Source organism: Ptychodera flava, chromosome 21 (genome assembly GCF_041260155.1).
Source record: "Ptychodera flava strain L36383 chromosome 21, AS_Pfla_20210202, whole genome shotgun sequence".
Classification (NCBI taxonomy): Eukaryota; Metazoa; Hemichordata; class Enteropneusta; family Ptychoderidae; genus Ptychodera; species Ptychodera flava.
The window spans coordinates 30,858,592-30,877,556 of NC_091948.1; the positions used below are offsets into that span (position 1 = coordinate 30,858,592).

At 34.8% G+C, this 18,965-nt stretch overlaps 1 protein-coding gene across 13 annotated transcripts in view; it reads right to left on the reverse strand.

Annotated features, from left to right (window-relative positions):
* Positions 1-18,965, reverse strand: part of LOC139122014 (protein unc-13 homolog B-like) — a 212,686-nt gene that overhangs the window by 65,019 nt on the left and 128,702 nt on the right. The window contains exon 1 of one of the 13 annotated variants that reach the window (XM_070687373.1): positions 18,540-18,830. The exons of the other annotated variants lie outside the window; for them this stretch is intronic. The gene's annotated coding sequence lies outside the window, so the exon portion shown is untranslated. Of the gene's footprint in view, positions 1-18,539; positions 18,831-18,965 lie in introns of those variants that run through there. 13 annotated transcript variants of the gene reach the window in all.

Sequence of the window (18,965 nt, forward strand, 5' to 3'; positions counted from 1 at the left end):
TACTGAACAATGCTATTAAACTCATATTGGGCGTTCAAGACTTTGCTGTATCAAGAGTACAACTGAAAAGTGCCAAATGTGCAGTGTTATATTTTCACCCCACAAGGCAGGATGCAAACTGTTTAATTCCTTCTATTGTAATTGAATGAAACCATTTCAGTTCAGTTCACAGGTACATGTTATCTTTATAAGTGAGTGATCAGATCCAGGGCAGCAATGTAGTCATGACATTCACTATCATACACCTGTGGGGCATATTGTTACACTGGGCAATTCATCAACTGTGTTTTTTTACAAGATCAATACACGTACATATCAAAGATTACAGAATGCTTGATGCACATTAATGCCAGTGATACATTATCTAAAACAGGACTATCTAATACCAAATTCCTTTTTAACTCAAAAACAACACCTATTTATTTACATAATTATCTTATTAATATGGACTAAACCATAAATTGCCCTTTTCATCTTGCTTGTGACCAAAATCACAATTTTTGTTTCTTAATCCTAGAACTTTTCTTCTGTATTCACAGGTCCCATAAAGTGTCAGCAAGTTTTCAAGATATGTTCATGGATGATATTAATTCTGATCAGTAATATCTTGATCAGATTTGCCATCAACACACCCAGCGAAGAATTCAGTTGGCAAAATCCTCTAGACTCGGGTATCACCACCACTGAATATGTGATTCAACTACCGGATTTATTAAGTTGTTGCAATTTCACAGCAAGCCTTCTACACAGCTTTAACATTCAGCCGTCACATTCAATAAGCAATGAACAATAGAGCCAGAGAGAAATGAACAGCAAAAATTAACTGAGCATTTGATTATCTGAAATAATACAGTACTGTGATATTACAACCTAAGACAGTGAAAATGAACACAAAATCTGGAACTTCAAGAAGTATCTTTGTATTTCTTTTCATCAGTTTCAAAGGTCTTTTTTGCGACCAGATATTTGTCATTCTTCCCTTATCTTCTATTGGTTGTCATGGTGACCACATGCCAGCTACTGTAAATTTCAAATAGTTCTGAGCCATCTCGGGAAACCACAATATCCAGACTTAATTTCTATGAATTTTTAATGCAACAAATTAGGACAATAAACAGAATTCAGTTACAATGATAAGCCTGTTATCTGAAGCCAATTGTGCACTTTTTTCAGCCAACAACCTTTTATGCTTCTTGATATAAAGAATTCAGACCCATCACGGTTATTATGAAAAGAGATTTCATACAAAGTGAGACAACGGGCTTAAATTGATTATTGAAAATTTAAAGTAATATTGACGAGGAATGATGAAACTAGTCACGAGTCAGTTGGATAAGGCAATGATGCAATCATATAAGACAGGCAGATTAAACCTCATGTGTAAAATATCAAACCTGTATCAACAGTATTTCCCAAGGGACTGCTTGCTTTATCTCACACATGGCTACTTTCATCAGTACAATATGACTCGCACTAGTCTAGCCTGACTTCCCCTACATATTTCTTTACTCACTCTAAATCTGATGTTCCACCTTTTCCTTCCATCACATTTCGTAGCATACCACTGATGATCCATGTTAGGACAGAAAGAAATTTTTTTTAAATTGTTCACAAAGATCTTTTGCAGTTGCTCTACAAGAGGAGCCCGCACCGTTTTTTGGGATCTTTATCATTATGAAGTGACTTATCAAGTGAAAATCAGCATAAATTCTTGAATACTGTCTCTGAGAAAGCAACATCTAGTGGACACCTGTAACTGCCAGTTTGTAAGCAACCTTTGTTCAATATTATTAACTTTTATGTTCTATAAAAAACTGAACCCTTGGAAGCAAATAATGACAAAAGGAGCTTATTAGATTTATGGACACAATGTTGTATTAGCGTTTGCAGATTGGAAAACAAATTAACATCAGAGAAACTTGTGCAGTACCTCAATCACACTTTGACAAAAAAGAATTGGAACAAAATACTGGTAATACCTCTCTCCTATAGTTTTAAGGTGCGATAAAATCATTTAGGTACTGGACTTATTAAAACACTAAGTATATTATGTACACACACAGAGCAAACTCACATTATTAGTGTAGCCCTCAAAGGCTGTATAAAAAACACTACATAAAAAGAAAGATTTGGAAATGGCTGTTGAAAGTCAGTTATAAAAATATACAAATTCACTTTTGTTCAAATGCGACAAGTATTTCCCTTCATAGATCAAAGTATAAAATATTTACAGACCTACAAACGGCTGAAAAAACAGGTGTTCTTTTGAATCAGGACAGACATAATGTAATACGCAATTGCATTTTGGATTCTAATTTGGGATGATTGAAACTCCTGCCGTGAGGTAGTCAGCACAAGACAACAATGACATCTGTACTAGCTGTAGGGAGGGAAACTTACTCACTGCCAAACATCTCTACGTTAAAAAAACCTACTACATTTTATGTTATGAGATGAAAAACAGGAAATTGAATTCTTCACCTCTGCAATAATTTTTCCCACATTGCATTTGCAAAATTCTTCACACACACCTATAATGCCCTATTACATTTTACAGTCATTTCATCAAAGCCTGAATCATCAGTTTAATACTCTGCAGACATTTTTTGGGTCGTAAATTCCCTTACAAAGTCACACATTTTTAAGAATTTGCAAAATAGAACACTACTAAATTGACTAACTGAAACCAGAATAAACTTGACTTCTGGCAGGCAGTTTAATAGAATGCTACAAAATGCACTGACCAAGGCATCTAGAATACATTTCGCTTTCATCAGCAAGCAGTTGAGAATTGAAGTCCCTTTAATATTTTCATCACACCACAACAATATAATGATAATTGAATATGATGGCTCATTCACTTCCTTATCATTATGTTTTCCTTGCCAATTAAATTTTTCCTACAGTTCAAACCCCATGAAGCACATCAATTACAGAATGATTGACAAAAACACTAAACTTTACATTGTGGTGTGTGAATTAATGGTTCTAGACAACGGTGATCACGCCAACACTAAATGAGAACCGCAAGACAATTTGCTGTGGCATATGTTATATCGGTTACGGCTCAACTGTGATCAATTTTCATTATTTTTCCATCTTCCTAAGCCCTGCTTCTGCTCTCATAAATACTGCTGTATGCTATCACATCATCTGATTGGTCATCTTGTGCTAGCTAGCTTTCTCATTGGTCTGTCCAATGAACATGACATATCATTTGTCCCATCACATACAGTACCATTGTTCATTTCTGAATAAAATCATACACATACTATTTTGACTTTTCTGAACTCCATTAAATTTATCCTTGGGAATGTAAAACCTGACATTGAACATCATCTTCTTTGATGTCCCTATTCATTGCAGATGTGTCACATTTTTTATAAAAAGACAAATACCCCAAGGATTTACATATCACTCGATACTTACACATCACCAGTGATTCATCCAACTTCCATAAACAACTGCAAGATCCTGTTTTAATGTGTGCCTATTTTGATACTTAGACAAATCATTATCAACCTTCGTTGGATTAAAAAAGCACACTAAATAAAAACATTCAACTGTCTGTAGTGTTTTTTCCTTTCAGTTTTAGTCTCATTGTATTGTCACTGATGTTGCCGCAGTGAGCCATATGGATGGATTACATTGGTGGATAATATTGGTATTAGGAACAAAATTCACCGCTGAAGGTAATAATCTTGTGAAGAAAAGCAGACAAACTGTACATGTTTTCAATGCCTTTGGAATGCCGCACTGCCGCAAAAGCTGGTAATCACTAGTGAAATTTCATACAGCGATATTTCAAGTTCTGACCTGAACTCACACTATTATGTGAACATATTGAATCAATAGCGATTTCATAATAATGTTCACTTCATATTTGATGAATTATACATTTTGTGACAGAAAAAAAACTTCATTAGTCTGCACTTTCTGTGTACAACATGTTTACTTTTTACTGGACGTAGGAACACATTATCTCGATCAGTTGGACAGAAATGTCACTCGACAACACCTAATTATTTTTCATGTGAATGTATTGAGAGCAAGGACGCCATGACAGAATTGTAATTATGGGTTGATGTCGTGTGTGCCAGTGAGAGTTCCAGGCGGGGCAATTGTGATGCCATATGGGAGAAATTTTACACCACCAAAATGCTACAACTGCTGAAACTTTGGATTAACAGACCTGATGAGAATTAGCAGAGGTCTGGCCATTAATCCAAAAAATACCTTCATTTCACCGTTGTTGCTATGACAATACATCCCATAGAAAGTTTCACGCCATGATGTAAAATTCATCCACTGTATTTAATCTATATCTTCTATTATTTAAGAGTGTTGTTCATTATTTTAGGTAGTTAATTTCCTCAACGGCTAGCCGATGACGACATCTATGCATTGTATTTTCCAAAATAGCTTTCCTCAATATCTCATAATGACTGCTAAAAATATCCATTTGAAGCAATGTTTGCATCCAATTTTCTCACGATAGTTTTCATAGATTACTTTCATCTCTAATATTTGTTTGACTGTATTAGGTACTTCATCAATACAAATATACCAGGCCTACACATGAATGAATGTGGTAGGTTTGTATGTCTTTCAAAACTACACGAACACACTTATTCATATTGCTTCCAATGAGAGAACCAAAACCACGGAAAATAATGTTTACTTAGACTAACACAAAGAAATTTTCTCACCTAGCTGTGACAGAACCATGCTGGCAAATGTCTTCTTGGGAGGGACTGTGCATCAAATATTGTTTCCTCTGTCAAAATTTTACTGCATAATTAACATTCATTATACTGAGTATCAGTACCAGTACACCTCGTGTTTACCAATGAAATGGACTGAACATTGAAAACCCACATAAAGTATCGGCTAATAAAGCGGTGCCTGCAGTGATGGCAAGTGCAGGTACGGGACTTAAACACAGTCTACTTCCTCGGCGGCATTTTTTATGCAATGTTAAATCCAACGGAATAAGTCTGAAGTGAAGGTAAAACAGTCAGTGAATATCACGCAAACAAATCTGAACACTTAGTGCAGCCTGAGCAAACAGGCCACCTGTCGTTCTGTTCACTAAACCCAACTCCCCGGCATATGAGTTTCTGAATTTCTCATGATCTAGATTATAGCTGCACTTAGAAAAGCTTGAAATATTTCAATTTGCACTACAGTTCCGGTAAACTTCCACACAGAAAGTGGAATCATATATCACAAATCAATACCCAGTAGCGCAAATTTATTTTTATTCAGCCAGAGCATAATGTGTAGTTTTAACTTGGAATTTAATGTTACGCAGGAACATTCATGCAAAGAAGTACTTGTATCGGCACCAATATGTCTCCTGTGTTACACACTATTTGTCTTCTGTTTGCTTTATGCATTTCTCTAGCTGGAAACAAATCATGGCAGGTGCAGTTTTTGAATGACTCTGTCATAAGTTATGCTGATTTATGGTATTTGCATGTCCAATTTGTGGGAGTGAAAAACATGTTACGTAAAGTTAAAGTATTCCTTTCCGAGAGATAAAACTGTACATTTCAGAAATTGAGTTGAGTAATGGTCGGGGATACCTCATCACCCCCATGTCTAAGTGAATCATTCCAATGTAAATAGTGAGCTGAGATCAAAGTTTTGGTCGATATGACAGGGTGCAGAATGGCTCAGATGTGACTTTATGATATGCACGACCATAGAAAATAATAGTGAAGGGCTTGTTTCAGATTTGCACCCCTTACTTCCAAAATTTATGAACATTACAATATGACTTCAACAAATTCATAACCATCTGAACATATATGCTGTTATGCTATATCTTCAAGACAAAAATGTTGATCTTACAATAAAATACAGGTCTTGTGTCATTTCTTCAGTCTCATTTTGCCCTTATCTTTGATCGACATATCGGTATACCAGTATACAAGCCATCTTTGGTGAGATACAGCTACCAAGGACTGTTCTGCTCACATAAATTGTTCAGTAAGTGAATGGCAACACATCAAGGGTTAACATGGCCACAGACAACCTATTATACATTGCATAAATGTGATGACAGTATTTTGACAGAATCCTTTAGAAAGACACAGTATTTAGACAGTAAAAGTTGTGACAGATGTTTCCTAAAAGGTCCATCAAAAGCTGCAATTAATCTGAATACAAGAGAATACTGAGAGCAAAGTTGTTGAAAATAAAGTAGGATTTTCACAGCAGTGGAAATCTCCAGATATGAGTGTACGTCTCTATCATGGGAGAGTGTCCCTTGTGACACTAGTGGTTTCTGTTCCCAGTAACTACATATCATCAGAATCCTCAGTTCATATTATTCTTCCGTTTGACATTCTCTCACATCAAACGCTAATTCATCATAATCACACTGTTATTCCACAGAGAGAGATGTGCCAAAAAATGGAATCATATGCTGGCAACTCATGTGACTGACATATCACAGGGAACAACGCACTCTTTGAACTGGTTTATTGTGCTTTCTGGGTGTAGTGCAGGTCCACCAGCTGTTGCATTTATCATGCCATAAAAATCTTGCTGATAATTGTATTACATTGATGGTGCTTTTATGATAATATCATCTGCTGACACAGTAATGCTTGCTTTTAAATTTTACTTCCAAAAGAGCTGTATTCCAGCCCATAGTCTACATTTGAACAATTTTTTAAGTCAAATCTAGTGCGAAGCACACTACCTAGTTACATATTTTATTACACAATGGCACCTTTTCAATTCTCAATAAAATCTTCTAGTCTTGCAACATATTGACAGTGTCTTGAAAAGTTGCCAATTCTATCATGATTGCAGGACACACTAATTAGAAATAGCATTTAATCATCCTAAAAGTCCACTTCAGCAGGTGTGAATGCTTCCCTCATGAGGATGTATCCCCTCGTTCCAATTCATCGCATTTTCAGTTTTGCCCATCAAGGAATTCTTGTATGCTTAAACGGTTTCTAGCTTGTTTCAACTGCAGGGCAATTATTACTAGTCATCAATGCCAAAATTAATCAAAACTCTACGTTCTACAGCTTGCAGCATCTGTATCATAATATGAAAACTAATTTGCAATCATGCATGTGTAGATCAGAGTGATCTCTACACACACATCCATCATTCTTTGCCTTGTATGTTCCATCTATTCCTGTGAGGGACATAAATATTTCAAAGTGAAGCTTCGATAACCAAAGTGCTCTTGTACCTTACAGGTGAATATGCACAAGTAGGAAATCTTTTGAATTGCTCGAAAAGAAGATGGGCAAGAAATGAAATTGCATTTTGAAAATTTCCACAGACTTGGTATAAGTGACAGGTAGATTTTGTCCAGTGTTCCTGATTGGTTAAATCTATTTACAGCGGTACTTTCCCCGTTTGCAATTAAATTAAACTGAAATTATTAACTCAAAACATCTTTTAAAATGCATGCCAGCATAGCATAGCACAGCATGATGTAAATATCAAAGATATTAATACATAATTGCAAAAAAAAGTAAACAGAGAAATGATTACAGATATGCTGCTCAAAAAAGAGATATGAAAATGAATAACCATATTATCAATAAATCATTTCTGAATTACATTACATGTTCACATCAAGTACCTGCAATGGTGGAGATATAATGCTGCACAGATACAACGCAACTCATCTAAACCATCAACACAGAAGTCTAGCACATTCTTTGATATCAATTGATTGATTCTGCCAAAGGAAGGCATTGGCAGGAATTCAGCTGCGGCCTAAGCAAGTCATCTTGCCCACAAAAACATACTTGTTCAGAGGTCTGTCAGTTGATAGGTCAATATTAATGACATAATTTCTGCATGTTTCAGGTGACCTGCATATTGAAGCGCTGGGGGATTTATTTTAATAGGCTAGTATCAGCTTTGATTAACATCTCAGCATCGAATATATTGACAATCATGGGCATTTTTTATTACCCAAATGATAGAAAATGCAAATCTTGCAATGTGGAACAGAAGTGTCATTGGTAAAATCAACTTTTGAAAGTCAGCCCTGGGGTTGATTGTTTCTTATGAGCAACTAGAATTGTACATTACACAATCACTACGTCAATTCAAAATGTAATATGATGATGTGGAATTACAATAAGATGTTTATTGCAACTATTTTCAAGTCAAATCTGGTTTCATGCATAAAATCTAGTTTTATCCAAACGTGCAACAAAACCTGGGTTTTGAAAAACCTATGTTAATCGCATGGTTTCCTGAGAACTTGATTTTAAACAGGTGGGAATACCGATAAACACAGCACTCTGATACAGTGCACTGTTTTTATAGTTATGTCGTTGGTTCTTTCAGTAACAAGTCATAACACAAAACTGTACATGGGAAATATTTCTGGCACTCAGAAACTCCATCAAAATGCATAAAATAAGCCATTAAATTTGATGCTCTTAAGCTGGAGGACTCATAAAACTCAAGCTTATTAATCCATCCAGCATTAGGAACAAATCACCCCATAATTTTGTTTCCCTAACAGCCACCAAGTGACATATATTTCTTGTCATGGTTAGTTGGAATCAGTGGAATGCCAGTGACTGTCGTAGTTGAGATGAGTTCACCGACATTATCATAAATATTGTACAACTGTTATATTAGCTGCAGCACATGTACCCATGAAGAATATATCTCCAAAATTTCACATTAAATGTATCTGTGACAATCTATCATCTCTACATTTTACAAGCAGCATCTACAATGTTTGCTTTCTTTGTGATTGTTCAGTTGTCCATCGATTGATTTAATCACCAAAAAGCCCTTTGTAAGTTACCTTGCTCCATTTCCGTGTTTGAGCTATGCTTGCCCGGGGGCACACTTCGGTTAAAACGCTTACATTAGTGTTTGGCGATCATAAGTACACTCAAGAGTAGCAAGGATGTTAAACTACATTTGGTTCATTGATGATAAAATACTGCTAGACACTATGAGCTGTCACATAGCATTTCAAGACAAAGAAGGGATTTTGCCAGAACTTAACACTAGCAACACAGTAATGCAACAGCTTGACAAAATTGGAAAATTAATTCAGCTACTGAAAACTGTCAATTATATTTCACTGTACTTTTGTAAATGACTAAAAGCACTACATCTTTGAAATATAATACTTTCATCCAATCAACAGCTAGACGATAGATGCCTCTGTGAATTCATACAAAATACACAACAGTATATAGGTCTCTGGTTAGTTAGTTTCAAAATTTCTCATTATGGCTTCTCAATATACGTAGTTACCAGCTGAAATTATGAATTTTTAAGATGCACTTTGGGAAAATTATGAAACTCCTGGCAGGATGATTTCCACTAAAAGTAAACTTTTCATTTAAAATTTCTGAACCCTTTATTTAAAAGAAAGGTATTTATCATTCTGATTTAAACAATATAAAAATTATATTTTTTCTCATCAAGTTGAGAGAGAAGTGGTAGATTTTTGTTTTCTGACAGCAGATTTGTCATAATTTGGAAACTATTGCAAATGTTCATTTTTTTTTATTTGGGAATAATCTAATGTAGTTTTCCTTGAGCTAAATATGTGTACAAAACTTTGATTTTTGAGGTGCTCACTAAATCAATAATTTGAAATATGTTACATTTATACTGTTCCATAAAAGCAATGACGTTTTGGATATTTTCAAAAATATTGGTTGTCAATGGGTCCTTTATGATTTTGTAGCAAGTATCTTTGGAACAGTATTTTAAGTATACAGAGTGGCCAAAATAATGGTGACCTTGAAAACAAATAACTGCTTAATTCTGGTAACTTGCTTGATGAAATTACATCCACATTGTTTTCATGAAGTACGTTTACCCTGGTATAGCAACAGTACAAAAAAGCTGACACATATTGGCAAAACATGAGCTTCCCTATGCACACGTTGCATTCATTCCACAAAGTCAGTAGATTAGCTTTCGTTTGTAGCAATGTATATCCAAAGTGAGCCAGGAATTACGTTCTGAACATCACAATAAAAACATATTGTGTACATTCAGAGGCTTAACACACTGTATGAAACACTGATCAACTCAGAGCTGTATCAGGGAAATTTTACTTTGCTGTCTACCAATGTTTCATCAAAAATATGCAGATAAATAAACCATTTCTTTAAAATTTTTTAAATTGCACACACACAATGAATTTAAACACTTTCATAGGATAAAACAAGCAAAGCAAGAATTAGAGTTCACATCCATGTTTTGAATGAATTTAGCCACCAAACAAAGTTATAAACAAGACAGTTTGGAAACAAGTGTGCCATATGGTGTTGCATTATGTATTTGTCAATGCATGGCAACTTGTTGAATTGGTATCTCTCAACATGCTTCCAGGGGGAATTTTAAAAATTTGACATGCAGAAGAGAATTTTTCATTAATTTACTGAAATTTCAGACTTTCAGCCTGCATGTCATGTAAGTAGCTGGAAGGTGATTGAAAATAATTGATAAAGTAAAATGAGAGATATTATGTTTAACATCCTACACACAAATCATGATGATCAACCATTGCATGGCTGTTATACGGTATCACTACCTTCACTGCTGTGATGGAGTAATGCAAGCTCACATAGTTCATTATCATATTCTTTTGTCATGCAAAATTCTGAACAAGCGCTTTACAAGCTAGCAAATTTTTATTACATGTTGCTATGACAACAACTAGAATATCTGTCTCAATGAGATGGGGTTAATCAAATGGCCGCAAATCTGTCACCGGAAAAAGCATATCTGACTGAGAACACAAGATTCATACAAATGTCAGATTTTATTGCGGCAACAGAGAAATATCATGATTTATGTTGACACGGAGGTCATCAAAACACAACTGAAGAACATAACTCATGGAAACACTGGTGTTCTTGTATTACATTGTTCCCAGGGGTCCATCAATGAAATGAACATCGATCAAGAATGACAGGTTTCAAACTTTTACTGTGATCATTCCCGACATCATGCATCAAAGTTTGGTTATTTTGGTCTGCTGTAATATGTTGAACAGATGGATGCCATTGCACCTGGTTGTGTGAACCATGCACAAATCAAATTAATTATATCAAATCTCTGATAACATCCTTTGTACAGAAAACACTAGTCAAGACAATCACACGTACAGTTATGGTTCTGTTACATGAAATTACCGAGGTCCCGAAGAACTGTTTGCTAGGCATGTTTTCATTGATTTCATCGTGTTCAGGAAATTTGTAAATTAAATCACTTGATTAAAATCACTGAGCCACAGAAAGGTTTATAAAGCCTCTAGTTTTCTGGTAAACAATGTCTACCAAAGCCAAGTTAAGTATAAACACATTACATTCTTTTATGTATTTTTTGTATGAGAAAATTGTACCTAACAAGTTGTTTCACTAAAACATATTCACACATGTTGCAACTGAGCAGGCTTTGCAAGAAGTATTTGTGACATATGAACGATCAAACTTAGTATTGAGAGTTCAAGTCACAGAAAATGAAATTAATTGACAAAATGAAAGAAAATGAAAAGAGTACCGCGAAACAAGAGTAAATTTTTAGAGACACAAGTTGTGGACTGGATTTGAAACATGACTATAAGAACATACCTGTGTGTTGTCCACTCAATGTCAATACAAAAGTAATAAATGAAACATGGTTACCCTGACGATGTGTCACAATCTGATGATGATTTGATTCTCTTGATGTTTTCACGGTGACATCCTCTCAGGTTCGATTTCACTTACAATACTTGCAAAGAGTGTTTACGGATTTGGAATGGCCAAGTCGTGCCTACCTGTCATCTGTGACTAATATACAATGCACTCAAAACATAAAGGCGATTCACTGCATTTTAAATGCCCCTATTAAAAGTCCATTTTAAATTCCATACATGAAATTATGAAGCTTGGGAAACAGAATCCACCTTACCAGTCTGGTGTCACGTCCTGTGTTTATCCATCTATAAAATCACAACAAACACCGCCTACGATGCCTCTTTTCATAGTTTAGCTACCATCTGTTTCTGGTCGCTACAGCACTCCGTCTAAACATTTTAATACCCCGCATCACTATTAATGGTATTCTCCATTCATTGCGTGTCAACTAAAAGGTCAGGCTGTTGAACCAAATAATGACACGCTCATTTTTTTCAGACGTCAGATTACTCCTTTTTATTGCTCTCGCCTTTTTTTCATTATAAGAAGTAACCCACCTCCCTGGTAAAAGAGTAACGGTGATAATGACTGGGTAAAGCATTCTCATATGACAGGCCAATTAACCAATAATGTGAGTTGGAAAATCAAGGTCAAAGGTCATTAATGGACTATTCCATTAGCAGTACAGAGTGAAAATGTATAAGTGTTGTCTGCAATTCAGTGTAAAGTTCCTTGGTGGCTTCCTCTTTGTGATTACTGTACAGTCATCAGACAACCTGTCCACAACCTTTTATCAGAAACTTTCTATTGCATGTCCACACCTTTTGTCAACACATTGTACTTCTTGTGAGTGATGGAAAGAACAATTTCTCATACTTATCTTGGGAGCACCTGACATGCAAATAGGCTTTTCAGGCAAACTCATTAATTTTTCTGTGGTCTTATTAATTTTTTTGGCAACACCAATTTATCACCTTGATATGGCCAGTCTTTATCAGTCCCTCGAGTTTCTTAACATTTAATACTGTGTATGAAAATGGAATTGCACTGATCACAAATGACGTCACTCTTCTTTCATTAAATGCAAAAATAAATATTTGTCCACATTTTCCGCAAGGACGATGAAAATAACCTTGCTTGTATTACAATGGATACAAAAAATTACTAATTTATGGCTCAGACTACAAACTGCAACAACAGGCATGCATGCAACAATAAAATTTATCTGAATTTGGAGCAGTAGTGTCCGATGTCGCTGCCTGCAGTTATATTTAGTAACAAACCTGAAATCACAATCAGCGCTATTATTATTATTATTATATCTTTATTTCGGACTTGAGCGTCCATATAATAGTCAAATAAGACAATAGTATGAAAATTCAGTTACAAAATTAAATTATGGTTGAAAAGATAGAAAAATTGATTATATCTACATACATAATCCAATGGGTTTCTTTTTAAACAGACATTTAAACATAGAGTAACTTATTCCAGTGTTTTACCATCTCTGAGTTGAAATACAATGATTTACATACATTCCGTACAATTGCATTGCTACTTTTCAAAAGTCTTGTCTCAGGCTGTTTATCTGATTTCTCAGAAGAGCATCAAAGTTGCTTATTCTATTAGATACAAACATTAGACTCGCGCTGCTCCGTTTCTCATAACCCAATAACAGTCGTGCAGCATTATTGTAAGCAACTTTCAATTTTCTCAAGACATTTGCATAATAGCTATTCCATATTGGTCCCCATACAACTGATAACAATACGCTTTAAATAGAATGCATTTAACATGAAAAGTACACATGTGGAATTTTCTCATTAGCATATTCGCTACTACGTAAAAATATCTCGTCTGCCGCTCAATGTCATCATCATCTCTGAAATGGTCAGTTAACACGAACCCTAGATGTTTTTTCTTAACAACAAAGGTTAATTTAACCCCGTTCAGATACACACATGGAATGCGTCGAATCTTACTGTGATTCGCAAACACGCACATACAGTTAGTCTTTTTACTGTTGAAAATGATGTCGTGAATATCACTATAATGAGTACAGAGATCTATTAACTTTTGTGTACCTTTGACAGAAGGACTAATCAAGCAGATATCATCCGCGTACATTAAGTGATCAACAAAAATGCCACCAATATTACAGCCAGTATTCAAGTTTGATAAGAGAACACTCAAATTATCAATATAGATATTAAAGAGCTTTGGTGATAAAATACCACCTTGCTTTACACCGTTGTGACAGTAAAACCCTCAGATAAACATGTACCCCAACGAATAATAATAATTTGAGTTCGATACCATTTGACAAGAAATCTGACAAGGTAAATGGGAATTTTACGTGGAATTAATTTCTTGAAAATACAGAAACTGTAAATTGTTCATCCTTATGCAGAGAATCAGGTTAGTCATCATCTACATACGGCAATATTTCATCACAAAAGCACAATTATTTGTCCTATATCAGCAAGTAATAATATCTTCCAATGATAAAATATCTACAATGTAAGGCTATACATCAACAGATAACTTTCACAGCTGTTCTAATTGGCAGCTGTCTAAGGAATGTAATGAGTCATAGTTCTTCCATACCTGTTGTAAAAATTCACTACTTGAGGAAAATAATAAATGGACCAATCACAAGCAACTTTACAACACTGCTATGGGCTTTCCCATGCGGAACCAAAGTAGAAATGGACCAATCACAAGCAACTTTACAACACTGCTATTGGCTATCTCACATGGAAGCAGAGTTCAAACTTTTTTGTGAAATAACCAAAACATTTATGTGCGTGAAATCACTTCTGAACAGCACTGGTATCTTTTACTTAATTTTTTAAAGTTTTATCACTAATTATTTTCCAAACCTCAATATCTTGTCTTCCATGGTTTCATATGAATTTAACAGTGAGGAGTCAGTCTACTTAAGTGAAACACATCCCATGGCTTTGGGGTGTTGCCCAGTGCCTTAAAGTGCTGGAATATTATCAAGTCAATTTAAAAGAAAGGATGCCCGAGGTAGATTCCTTTTTATCACCAAGTTTTATCCAGCTTGATAGTCTACTAAAACTTTAATCAATCCCTTTCAATGTGTAGTGCCGATTCTGTTACGAGTGATTTCAGAAACTAAATTGTTTAGTCCTTGAAAGAGCAGAGTGCTTGACAGCTTACAAAACTGCAGTTGTTGCCACGGTATCCTGTCTCTAAACACACTATGGTCTTGCTCTTACAGTTTGATCACTGAATTTTTAAGCTTATGCAAATAGCTTATCAACTGATCAATCTTATTAATCAGTATTGCAAATGATCAGTCTTCTTTCTGCTCTCCAATCATTGAATGGCTTGTATAGCACAAATTTTTGCTAAAACAGATGTTAAAAAGACTTACTGATAAAAATACAAATGCATTCATAGGTGGGAAGGAACTACTAGTATTAGAACATACAGCATGTGGCATAACATTCTTTATTCTCTTCAGTTGCATTCAAATCCATGAATGGAAAATCGTCAAAGCAGTTGTCACTTTGAAAAAATTAACTGAATGATATAACTGCCAATATGAGATGACATTAAGGAAAAGAGTTTCAAAGTAATATTTAATAATGTAAAGTCTCACTCAGAATATTAGAAGTACACAACATTGTGTATAACTGCACACAGTGCCATACACATCTCAATCAGGAGGTACATGTATCTGTTCAAAATGAACATAATTGGACAACAACAAAGATTATCAAGTGATTGCGTTTTAGGATAAAAACATCAACTTAATGAGAGAACCCATACCCAATCTTTTTCCCATACAGTAACTGATGCCTTCAGCCATCAAACAATCAAAGGAAACCTTTGAATCTATGTACCAGTATCAGATAGAGAATGACCTTTGTTGACATTTTGCCTTTCTTTCCCAAATATCTTAGGTTTTGGAATTGGGCCAAAATTCAATGGAATGCCAGGATTGATGGAAGCGTTCATTTGCTGTGTATCTAGGTTCTTTTGTAGCATATTGCTTAATTGTCTAATCATATTTCAACAACAGTCATTATGAAATACATTGATTTTACTGTAAATAACTGGCTTTCACAAATTTTACATTGATGCTGTAACAAGGGACACTTGGACATTCATATTCACCTAATTATAAAGGTAGCTGTAACCTAAAATGATGAGAAGTCAAATTTCCATCCATGCTGTCTGGGATGCCTTTTTAAATAGGTTTGAACCACTCACATCAACTGGACATCTGAACTTGTCACATCAAAATTATACAGTCAGGAAGACATTATAGTCAATATGTCTTTACCTTGGCTTTTAAATCAAATGGAACTACTACAGAGCGACGTAAAAATCTCTACCACTTCAAAATTTCTTTCCTATGGAGTCATTAAATTTCAATATTATGTTTGCACTATATCCACCATCAGTCAAATTACTGTCACATGCACACTCATGTCTGTATGAATTCATAATTGTACATGGTGCCTGGTAACAACATGGAAACGTAAACACTGCTTGATCAAATATGACGAGTAAAATTGCTAATGGTTCAACATCAGCTATCTCTATCTAAACATTCAAATGAACAAGCCAGACAGTTCCTGACTACTTCACTATATTTTAATTCAAGAATGACAGATGGAACAGACCTTAATTTAATCTATGGACTGGGCAGCACCTCCTAAACAGAGTAATGACAGAACACTGCTGTGAAATCTAGGCCGTGGCAAGGAATTATGAGCAACTATCTATGACAACCATGGTTACAAATTGTACCTGGATATTGCTAACAACAGATGACATTGGCAACACAAAGAGAAACATTTGCCTGACCAAATGCAGATCAATATTTCTCAATTAGCAAGTCTACTATAATTAAATTGTGAGATACAATGAAAGAACACATAGGGTAGAAAACAGACGGTTACAATTTGTCAATCTCTAACACAACATCAAATGGTTGAATACTAATGGTGTGGCCATTAAAACTCCATATAGTCTTTAAAACCTGTGTTTCCACTCTTGCATTCTCAGAGGTGTATTTTTTTTTTGTTCTGAAAGGAGCAATTCATTGTTTGTAATGCATTAGGACTTTTCTTTTCCCTGGTCTGACCTGGGTGTGGTTAAACACTGCAGAGTGCTGTCTTATCAGAGCTAGCTGTTGAAACTTCTTCTATGTTTTGATGATGAATATAATAGGCTAGTAACTATTTATTTTTTACTATTTTGAGTCCTACTTTTAACCATAATAACATTACTGATGACGGACATAAAACTTTAATATATACTTGAAGATGTTTTTATGCAAAAGACATTCATCATAAATTTGGTTTACAGGACAATACAATATACAACATTCACTTGTTATTGTAAAGTTGAACTTTACAATCTATGAACAAATAGAGATTTACATTTCATTTACTTCTTATTAACCCTTTGAGTGCTGTAATTTTTACCACCAAAATTTTTGCGGGGCAACATTTTTCCAATCTTTATGAAATTTTTTCAAGTTGTTTTGATAATTTTGAACCAGATAGACCTCACATTTCATTAGCTACAGTTGTTATCAAAATTTTGGCTAAAATCTGAAAAAAATTTGAGCAGGTATATTTTGTAAAAGGAGACAAAAATTGACTTTGGTGCTCAAAGGGTTAATGCCAAAGTTCAAATGGAAAGGCTTCCATGAAAGCTAACTGATCATGAAACATACATGTACTACATTTCATGGTGAATAAATTATCTTATTTCTATACAGGTCAAAGGGAATTCACTTGATCATACCAATAACAAGAATTCATAACTGTTAAGTTCACTCAAATGATAAATAAAATCCTCAAAAACTACATTAATCTTAGGCTATTTGTCAAATTTTATGATGAGGTTTTTTGATGTCTGTAGCATTTATAGGCCCCATTTCCTTAATGAAAACACAACACAACCAGCAACACACCACAGATAGTCAGCGGAGCTGATCAATAATTTACATCCATTTTCCTAATTAGCTTCACGTGTTACAATTTATTAAATAAAACAATGAGTACATGTACACTCAACACCTGTGTTCTTGCTAATAATCAAGGTACTTTCTACTGTATTTCCTTTTTCCTTCCTGAATAGGATCAGTTACAGAGTTTACTACAATTCATGTTCTAGATCTGCGGCTGTGAAAATAATCTATGAAATAGTAAAGCTGGCTTACATACAATGTTCTGTAATTCAATATGTGAATTTCACATACAAGGATGTTTTATAATCTTTAACAGGGGATAAAATGACTGAAAAAGATGCCTTTTAAGAAAGAATCACTTTCAAAGTGAAATGAGTAAGATAATTACATCTGACTGCCAATTGATCTCAGGATGCCATCACAGAAAACAAACTTGCATAACATATCTGAAACGCGTGTAACACTGATAAGCAAGTGAAAATCAATGTGTGGCATTAAGAAAACAAAAATATGGAAATCTTCAAAAAGAATGGTTTCAGGCATTTATATAGTTACAATTTTTGGTGAAAACAAAGAAGTCTTATTGCTCTCACAGAAAGACTTTCACACACCATGTAACACAAAAATATTTATGATGCCTTCACAAGGAACGAAATTATACACAGTTTTACCTTCATATAAATATTATCAATAGACCTCTATGAGTTTTAACTATGCCAAAAAATTGCTTACGGTGAAAATAATTTGTTTAAAACAGCTATCTCCATCAGAACAGCATTATAGATGCTGACTAGAAAACCATGTTTTGGGATACACGCTGAATAACTGCCACTTTCCCTGGAAATCAGTTGAAAACTTGTCAGGAATTTGGTTCAATCAGACGTGTTGCTACTCTCTACAGGATTGTTACATGATTCATGACTTACCAGATCAATGTGGAAAAGTTGTTCCAAATTCAAACATACAATCAGCTCATGCAGAAATCCTCCTCCTTCGCCAGGAAGGCAATAACGCCACAGCGAATGATTTGTCTTCAACAAAGTGTATTGCGGTTTCCACTTCAGAGCATTCACTTATCAAGTGTCGAGTATGAATGTGAAGCACAATATCTATTACACACTGTTTCGTCAATACTTCCAAACCTGATAATAGCAAATTGAACGGGAGCTGGCCAACAATCTATTTCTGCTGGGAATCAATACACAAAAATGAGCGAGTGTATTTGTCGTGTGTATTAGAGTATGTTTTAATGTCCTATCATAATGGTTAGACTAACAGACTTCATTAGGTATGCAAATGTTACGTGTCAATATTATGAATTATACCTAATAACCGTGCTTTCGATTGCGCAC